Source organism: Pezoporus flaviventris, unplaced genomic scaffold, assembly GCF_033815535.1.
Source record: "Pezoporus flaviventris isolate CSIRO_AGI_PZ_B2104156 unplaced genomic scaffold, CSIRO_AGI_Pfla_v1 ptg000078l, whole genome shotgun sequence".
Classification (NCBI taxonomy): Eukaryota; Metazoa; Chordata; class Aves; order Psittaciformes; family Psittacidae; genus Pezoporus; species Pezoporus flaviventris.
In genome coordinates, this window is record NW_026892626.1 from 3456146 (window position 1) to 3465592 (window position 9447).

Below are 9447 nucleotides of genomic sequence, written 5' to 3' on the forward strand. Positions count from 1 at the left end.
TTCATTTGTCCATGCTTACTAATTAAAATGCAAAATACCTTGTAATAATAATCACTAAATCAGATTAATAATAATCACAAAAATTGTGACATTTGGCCTATGTTGTAAGCACATTTCTAACAAAACAAAAGAAAAAAAAGAAGAATGAAATCTGCACTTACACAAACCCGAAACGATTGATGGTTTATCTTCAAAATCGGCCAAAATCTGTAGGAATAGACTTCCTGTACTCTCACAGTGTAGGTCTGGACTTTTTCTTTTTTTAAGCAATACTATTGCATTAATTCCTTTCCTGTTTTCTGTTCTTTTCTCAAGAGCAGGTAGGGTAAGAACCCAGACTTTTCAGTGCTTTTTGTCACTTTAAAAAAATGCAGTAGAATAATTTACATAACACAGGTAAAATACAGGTGATACTCTTCAACAGATTTTAAATGAAGTGGCTTCATAAAAAATGAAAACAATTGCAATCTATGACCTTTATATGTAGCTCATAATTCATACAGTCCTCATTTCATAGTTTGTCACTGGATTTTTTATATGATGTGCAGCTGCTTGGGTTCACCCCCAAACACAAGCACAAACCCAAGCAGCTGTGACAATGCAATTGCAGAGACATATTAAGCAATTTTGGACATTCCCTGCTCTTTTACACAAAGGCAATACACCTTATTTAAAAAGTCTTCTAAAGTCTTAACACAGAAGAGGACTTAAAATTATGCAGTGCATGCAGTGATGGTGTATGACTGCGTAGGGGTACTAAGGAGGTCACTGAACAGCACTAGTTTAAACCCGTCCCTGTGAAAAATCAATCAAAACTCAAGATGCTGTGATAATACCTGGTAAAATATAACATGATTCTTGTGTGTACTTTGTTAACAACAGAGTCATGTCTCTAGCAAAATTTTCTCAGGATAATCTCTTGGGTGAGTCCACAGTGTTTCCTTGTGGAAAGGGGAACAAACTGCAACACTGAAGTCATGTATAAAAGCAGCCGCAAGAGAAATGGAGGAAGGGAGTCGGTGTTCTGGCTCACAGTGCCTGGGTGAAAAGGAAGGAGGAAAAACCTGGAGTGTTTTCTTCACTACAAGTAAGATTTTTTCAGGGAGGCAAAACCAACATTTTGAAATACAGACTGAATGGGACATGCTAGAGAGGTGTATGTTCCTGTTGAGAACCTCTCGTGTCAGTGTCCCGGAGCAGACTGATGGAATGGTTCCACTGCTGCTCAGAACAGGCCACACAGAGCTTTGAAGAGGCACAGCCTTCTAAATCTGGCAAGCTTCTGAACATTCTCCAGGTAGTTAAACCTCATTTGTGAGTCAAATGCAACATTTTGTTCACTTATGCAAATGAACTTCTAAGGCCTCTCAGAGTGAAGACAAAACCAATTAAGCATCAGTGCAGATTACTGGGTGTATTTCACCTTCCAATACAGACTTCCACTCCTCATTGAGTTACGCTGTCTCAAACAGAAATAATCCCTAAGTTGATATGGGCATTCTTTTCAGCTACAAAATACTTTGATTCTGTTTCATACTGTGTTAAAGGAAAGGAAATAGTGTATCACATTTTTCTAAATAGATGCTACCTGTAATTACCTAACAATGGAAATGAATTTGTAAAGAAAACCCCAAGTGAGTACAAAGAATAAGGCTCTGTGAGAGAAGAAGGGATATTTCAGAACTATAGTAAGGCAAAGAAAGGATCAGAAAATTATTTCTGGTGTATAAAAGACTGCACCCATTTTCATTCATGACTTTCCCTTATTCTAAGGCTTTCGAAATGTGCTAGATTGTGAGATTTTGCATCTGCATTTTGTATTCTGCTCAATTTGTGTTCTAGAACATCACATTTCTTCAGAATGAGCTATAAGCTGATCAATATGCACAAGCTGATTTTCACAGTGAAGCTGCTTCATTTCAATATTTACTATGATACTTGTGGAGGCAGTCCCTATATTAGATCATCCAATCTTTCCTTGTTAAAGTCTGTTCTATGCTGATGACATCAGAACTCGGGCAAATACCCATAAAACTGAAGAAGCCTATTACTATGCCCGGTAAATTGCATAAAATACATTTTCTTTATGAACACAGCCATTCTAAAAGTTTGTAGGCTGTATTTGCCACAATTTCCTTTCAGCTATCACACATCAAACAGAAATACTGCAAAGCAAGTTCAGTAATTTTTGACCACACATTTGTGCATTACAGAATTTATAGTTACAATATATCAGAGATAAAGCACTTGAATTTGGTGCCAACTGACTATTTGGGGTTTTGATTGTTTTACAAAGACCAAGAAATAAATAAACACATAACCCTCCCTCCCAAACTGTGTTCATATTAGTATTAACATGTAACCCCTAAGCCAAGAAGGACTGGTGAAGCTTAAGATTATGCTTATGCTGAATGAACTTCTTCCACAGGCTAAGCCCTGGCTTTCAATAAAACCTGAATATATAAATTCATATTAATTCCAACCTCATGAAGTTCAACCAAGCCAGGTGCAAGGTCCTACACCTGGGTCGGAGCAATCCCAGGCACAGCTACAGGCTGGGCAGAGAAGAGATTCAGAGCAGCCTAGCGGAAAAGGACTTGGGAGTGTTGGTTGATGAGAAACTTAATATGACCCAGCTTCAGTGCATGCTTGCATCCCAGAAACCAACCATATCCTGGGCTGCATCAAAAGGAGCATGACCAGCAGGTCAAAGGAGGTGATCCTGCCCCTCTACTCTGCTCTCATGAGTCCTCACTTGGAGTATTGTGTGCAGTTCTGGTGTCCTCAACATACAAAGGACATGGAGCTGTTGGAGCAAGTCCAGAGGAGGGCCACAAGGATGATCAGGGGACTGGAGCACCTGAAGAGAGGCTGAGAAAGTTGGGGCTGTTCAGCCTGGAGAAGAGAAGGCTGCGTGGAGACCTCAGAGCAGCTTTCCAGTATCTGAAGGGGGCCTACAAGGATTCTGGAGAGGGACTCTTCATTAGTTACTGTAATGATAGGACAAAGGGGTATTGGGTTGAAACTTAAACAGGGGAAGTTTAGATTGGATATAAGGAGAAAGTTCTTTACTGTGAGGTGAGGCACTGGAATGGGTTGTGAATGGTCCATCCCTGGTGGTGTTCAAGGCCAGGCTGGACAGAGTCTTGGGTGACATGGTTTTGTGTGAGGTGTCCCTGCCCATGGCTGGGGGGTTGGAGGTAGATGATCTTAATGTCCTTTCCAACCCTAACTATTCTATGATTCTATGATATTACACCATGTTCTACAAATGGCCATCACCACATTTGTATTTGTACAATATTAAATGCTATATACTCCTGTCTATTAGCTTCTTATGTATTATACAACATTTGTATACGAGTGACATATTAGCATATTTGTACTGTCTCAAGTCAGAGATGTCACACAGATTTCTCCGCACCCCATACTGTAATCTACAACCCTACCAAGACCTTGCTAAAAGAGAAGTTACAAATTAGAGGAGCATCTGAGATGTAACAGCTAGAGGCTTGGTTTGGTTTTGTGTTGTTTTCCTTTAAGTATTTTTCCATAAATTTATACAGTAAAAAATATTTACCTTCACATAAAAAATTACTTTAAGGTGAGCCTCCAGTCTTCTCTGCCGAAAAAGGACTGCAGGGCCACTCAATGGTAACACTGCATGTTTCCTGAATCCCTCCAAGACAACTCTTTCATAAAGCTAGGACAAAGTCTTAGTTCACATAACTGTTAACTGAGGAGCACTCCAGCTACCCTATAGTATGTCTTTAAAAACTCAGTTATACAAATTCTGCATGAATTTGACTGTTCCCCTTCTATGTCCTCAAAAGAGTCAGGGAAATCTGTAGCAAGACTTAATTTTGTATTTTAAAACAGACATCAAAACCCTCTCCTAAAGCAACACCTCCATCTCATAGTGAGGCTTACGGAAGGGGGGGGGGGGGGGAACGGTGATTATTTTCTCCTTCCAACAAAATCTCTGACATGATCTTTTCAGCACTGGAATCTTCTAAAGACTTTCCTTTTGGAAATTCATGTGGTGTTTTAAGGAAAATTTTGTCAGAAGAGAACAGTGCATAAGGCGGATTCAGCATAAAGAATAAGGACTTTTGCAGAGAGCTCAAACAAGGGTAGTGACCGGCATAGAAGACATTCCCAGACAAATGTATCCAGGCATCAGAAGACACCACAGGCAATAACATGTTTTAAACCAAACTTACATTTTTAGTTATAAAAACTACCATTTTGATAAACCAACTTACCATTAAACAGCTCCATGTTCCAGACACGTTACTGCAGTTGGGCTGAGAGAGTAGACAACCACTTTTAGTCAAAATCAAGTATATCCTCCTAATCTACTCAGAAGATATTCATGATTCCAAACTGAACTCTCAGTCTCCCCATACAAGTAAAGAACTTTAGCATTAGAAATTGATTTACCTTGAATTAGTTGACTAGAAATAGATTTACGGTTAAATACTATTTCTGATGCCAACCAAATACATTTATTAAAAATGGAGTCTATTTGGAGAGATACAACCCCTATGAATACCACATGTAAGTCAAATAGTCCCTCTGCTTCCTCCCAGCACAAAATCACTTCTCAGCTCACAAGGATACCAAAGCATGAATAAAACAAATGCAGACATGAGCTGCACAGGAACTGTGATGAGAAGTTACAACTGGCACATGAAAGAGCATATTTTGTAACAAACTAGCAGGCCAGAAATGGAAGAACATCAGTCAAAACCACTTTACTAAAATCTTAACTCCTTCCTGCTGCCACCTGGGTCACACTAACTCCCTCTTCTTCAGTCAGCTTAGAGAACTGCCCCTTTGAGGTCACCCTTCATAAAAACCACTGGTGTGAGAGCTCAGGAGGCAGTTTCCACTCCTACAAGTCACCACAGTTGTGAAGTGCTGCACTGACTGCAGTGATAAAGAGCAGAACTCAGCAGCAATATTGTGGCTTTCCAGAGCCCAGATGTGGGTATGTCCTTTGAAGCTAGAGATAAGCAAGACCAGCAGATAAAACTCCAGCAACTGTTCGGGTAGGACAGCATCAGTTATGCTTGTAAGGGCTGGAAAACCAGAACAAATCACCTTTGGGGCAACTATCCCAGGACAGCAGCAAACACACTTAACATGGGCTGACCACCCACTGAGGTAATTTAAATCGAGTACCTTTCATTGTAGGAAATGTGAGTTCAGACTGCTCTGTTTGCTGGAACACACAGCACGAAGAAGCTGGGAAATGGCAACTGTTAAAAACCTGACATTTGTCCATTCAGCCAAGCCATCAGGTGTGAGTCTTCCTGATGACAGTTCAAAGAACATCCCAAAATGATCCAGACAGATCACTCTCCTAACACACCTGCATTACAGCACCACCGGGTTAGTAACTGATCTCAGCCTTTCCAAAGGTACCTGTCAACATGTCCACGTGCTTCTTCCACCAGACAAAGACCAGTGACCATCGCTGGGATCAGCTCCCCCAAAAGACAGTGAACAAAACTCTTGTCATGCAGGGAGGTGGGAATATAATTTGGGTGCCCAGCAAAAGTTTCACAGTTTAAAAGGATCTCCACAATGAAAAGTAAATGAACACTAAAACCTTTATTTTTAGATCACACTTGTAAATATGCAAGAGGCCAAATCTAGAAAAACACGTATTTTAGTATCTTTTCTGCATTTAACGTGAAGCTTCGTATGGAACAAGCAGCGGGCACTCAGAAAGTTTAATTTAATATTTATAATTTAATTTTTCTTTTCTTGGCGAAGGAAAGCTTTAACACCGCTTCCCCCCACCCTCCCTGGTCAGGAGGAGGACCGCACATTCCGGCACACTGACCTAAACGCCGAAGTGCCAACGTTGGTAACAGAGCTCCCTCCGCAGCACCGCTGCCCGCCCCCCCCAGCGGCGGCCCCTCAGGCCCGCCCTCACACGGGGAACGCGGAGGCTGCCCCGGCCTAGCCCCGAGGAGCGGCCATGGCGGGAGCCCCCCCCGCGCCGCACCACACCGCCCGGCACCCGGCAGGTGCCGGCCCACGCGCAGGCGCACGCGGCGGGCCGCGGGGGCGTGGCGCGAAGCGGAGGCGGCCCGCCCGCTGCTGGCACGCGATTGGCGAGGGCAGACGGGAGTGGCGCCAGCGATAGAAGGGCGACCGGAGAACCGGTTAACGCAGGCGCGGTGGCCAAGTGGTAAGGCGTCGGTCTCGTAAACCGAAGATCACGGGTTCGAACCCCGTCCGTGCCTCGGGGGGGGCCCGCGCTTGTGGGTCTTCCTTATCGTTTTTAGGGGACGCGGCGTGGCCTCTGCGATGGGATCCTAGCGCTCCCGCCTTCCACCGGCATGGTACCCAGCAGAGCAGCGGGCGAGCACCCAGCAGCGATTACCGCCCCCCGGCAGGGTGGAGAGCACGGCGCAGCGCTTCGCTGCAGCACCGGCACCTCAGCGGCTGCGGCAGGGGGTGGTGCCGCACCTGCCATACCTCGCTTTCTCCTGCGCTTCCCCGATCACACCTGCACTGCATTGCACTGCATTGCACTGTATTGCACTGCATTGCACTGCATTGCACTGCATTGCACTGCATTGCACCGCATGACAACGTCTACATCCGCATCTGCTACACTACCAATGTTTTTCTTCAGACCACCTTCCTCGGGGGTTAAGCCGGTACTCGAGAGACCCTGAAGCAGCAGAAGATCGTTTCAGATGTGCAAGGAAAAGACGTGTATCGAAGCCAAGTGGAAGCCGTGTCACACTCATTCCCTGCATGGTGGCTCCAAAGCACCCACCAAGACACAAGTTTGTTCCTGTGAGGAACAAGCGAAGTCTCTGCTCGATCTTCTCCACCGGTTGGTCATCCAGGTTCCTGGGGCCTTTCATTGTGATTTAATTCTGGTTGAAATGTGAGGTTTCTTCCTCTGTCTCACTAACCACTTAAAAGGATTTGCAATCTGGTTAGTGTTCATTTCCTATTTTTTAAGCAGGAAAACTCCCTGTGACGTTGGAAACAGTCACAGCCAGGGCGGGTTGGTTCCGTCAGCCGGCGCTGTGCAGTACTCACCCACCGCCGAGCACATGCAGACTCTGGGCATTAGGACACATCAGCCAGGCTCAGGCACATGCACGGGACCAGCCACAGCCCTGCACACAGATAAGCGCTTAAAACCATCCTAACGACAGCAGTAAGAGCAGCACTACACATTAATAACAGCACTACAAATGGAAGGAAACCTCTATTCATGTTTGATACTTGCTCGCCATTTGGAATTTCAGTGCCCTTTGGTTTTGTTTTGTTTTCTTCCTGACAAATTTTCCTCTCATATTCTGCACCATTGTTGTCTAGAATCCAAATTGTACAATTGTAGTGGGAACAAAAAAACTGTCATTAACTACTTACACCACATTTTGTAAAACCTTTTAACATTATATATATACATTGTGTTGGTAGGTCAAAATCATCATTCAAGTTGTAAATTGATTTAAAGAAGGGCTGTTGCCATTTATTCTATATAAGGCTCTCTTTTCTTATTATGAAGATTATATAACGATTTATAGTGATACATAATGAAGATATATAATAATTTAACATGATGAAGATTATCTGACTGCATTAAATACATGTAATTCAAATGTCTTTTTTTTTTTTTTTCTTTGCACTTAGTTTACTGGCAATACTCACAAATCTCCAGAACCACTTCTTAGAAAATTTGGCATGATCTGAAGAAACATCAGCAGAGAGGAAACGGGAGCGCTTACCTTCCAGCTCAGTTGTGAACTTTAGATTTCTACTATGAAGCCCATGACCACACTGCCCAACCTCCCTGGAAAGAAATGTAAGTTATTGACTTTGGGCAGTGACAGTTTCAGCACAGAGCACATGCAAAACTGGGTTTTGTTGTCCTAGGTATTTTCACTCATGTACACAAAGGACACTGAGGAACAGCCATGTCCCTGGAGCTGCTTTCATAAGAGGACTTTCAAAACTAAACATAAAAAACCAAGTCAAGGGCAAACAATGTTTCTGATAAGCACTTTCTGTTACTACAACCTCAGGGTTAAACCCGGTGAGGAGCTACGTTGCCTGTGGTGAGTGATGCTTTCATAAAGTCTTGTTTGTTTTGCAGAAATATATTTATAAGCCTGAGCCAGGTACACACCAGAGCTATAGCTGTCCCCATACAACAACAGCTTGAGGCCTGTGAGTCCCTGTTACATTGCACAGACGCACACACAGATCAGATTGTGCAGAGCCCATTTTTCCATAGCTTGCAGACAGAACTTAACATTTTGCTAAATGACATTGCTCAATTCTTAGCACAATAATAATGTTGCTAAGTAACATTTTAAGATGTCTTATAGTTAATTTACTTGAAATTAATTTTGTAATTAGAAAACTGTTTATGAAGTCACAACCTAAAAGAAACAAGTGCAGGCCAGAAATTGGTAAATCCAGCAGCAGTTAAGATGTAGAAATAATTAACATACCACACAGGTTTACTGCCATGCCATATATCCATTCATATGACATTAAACCTTTTTGAAAGTGTTACTAGATTTGCTTTCAGCTTCCTACTTGTCTAGGCAACACAACACCCAAATTTTAACCTCTTTCCTTTTAGGTCAGGTTTCCACCCCCCTAAATGACACCTCTCATCACTCCTGCTGCAATCCCCCAGATCCCCTCCAGTTGCTGCATATTCTTCTTGAAATGAAGACCAAAGTGGACACCCTACTGCTGCTTACTGACACTGAGCAGAGCATTTCTGCACATCACAACTCACAGAAGGACACTGTGAGCGATGAAGTGGGAACTTGGATTATGAGCCTGAGCTGCCATAGTGAGAGTGTTCCAAGAAGCTGTATGGCTGGCATCATATCCCATGGCATGAGTACAAACCATCCCAGCTGGTACATGTGGCTCTGTCCCCAAACCAGACCCTATGATGGGAAGTTTAAACTTGAAACTTCCTCTCAGTCAAGTTAAACTTCCCCTCTATCCCCCCGCTCCAGAGCACCCCATGCCACCCAGCATCCTGGGCACAGCATGGCAGGTGCCCTATAGCAAGTGGTTAAAACAGCAGCCAGAGTCTGATGGGGCTGAATTCCAGGGTAGAACCTGCAGCAGGGAGTCATGTGAAATGAGTCCTCTTACTAATCCAGCTCCTAGTATCCACCATTGAACCATTTTGTAGAAATGGTTTACAAACCCCTCACACTGTGCAGGCTTACTGGTGAAAGCAGAAGGTGAAGCAAATTTAATTTCGTTTCATCATTTCTGTCATTTTAACAGAGCCTCCTGCTGCTTTTTTTGAGTTAATTGGATTTTACATGTGACAACCAGTATGACCAACAGAGGACAGCACATCCATTTCTTTTAATGATCAAAAGAACCTGAACTTGAAGCTGCCATTCACTTTTTCACTCAGGAAATGAG

At 43.2% G+C, this 9447-nt stretch overlaps 1 non-coding gene across 1 annotated transcript; it reads left to right on the forward strand.

The window, feature by feature from the left end:
- The first annotated feature begins 6188 nt into the window (after positions 1-6188).
- On the forward strand, positions 6189-6260 carry TRNAT-CGU (transfer RNA threonine (anticodon CGU)). The gene has a single exon. It is a non-coding gene; the product is annotated as a tRNA-Thr (tRNA).
- The last annotated feature ends 3187 nt before the right edge of the window (positions 6261-9447 follow it).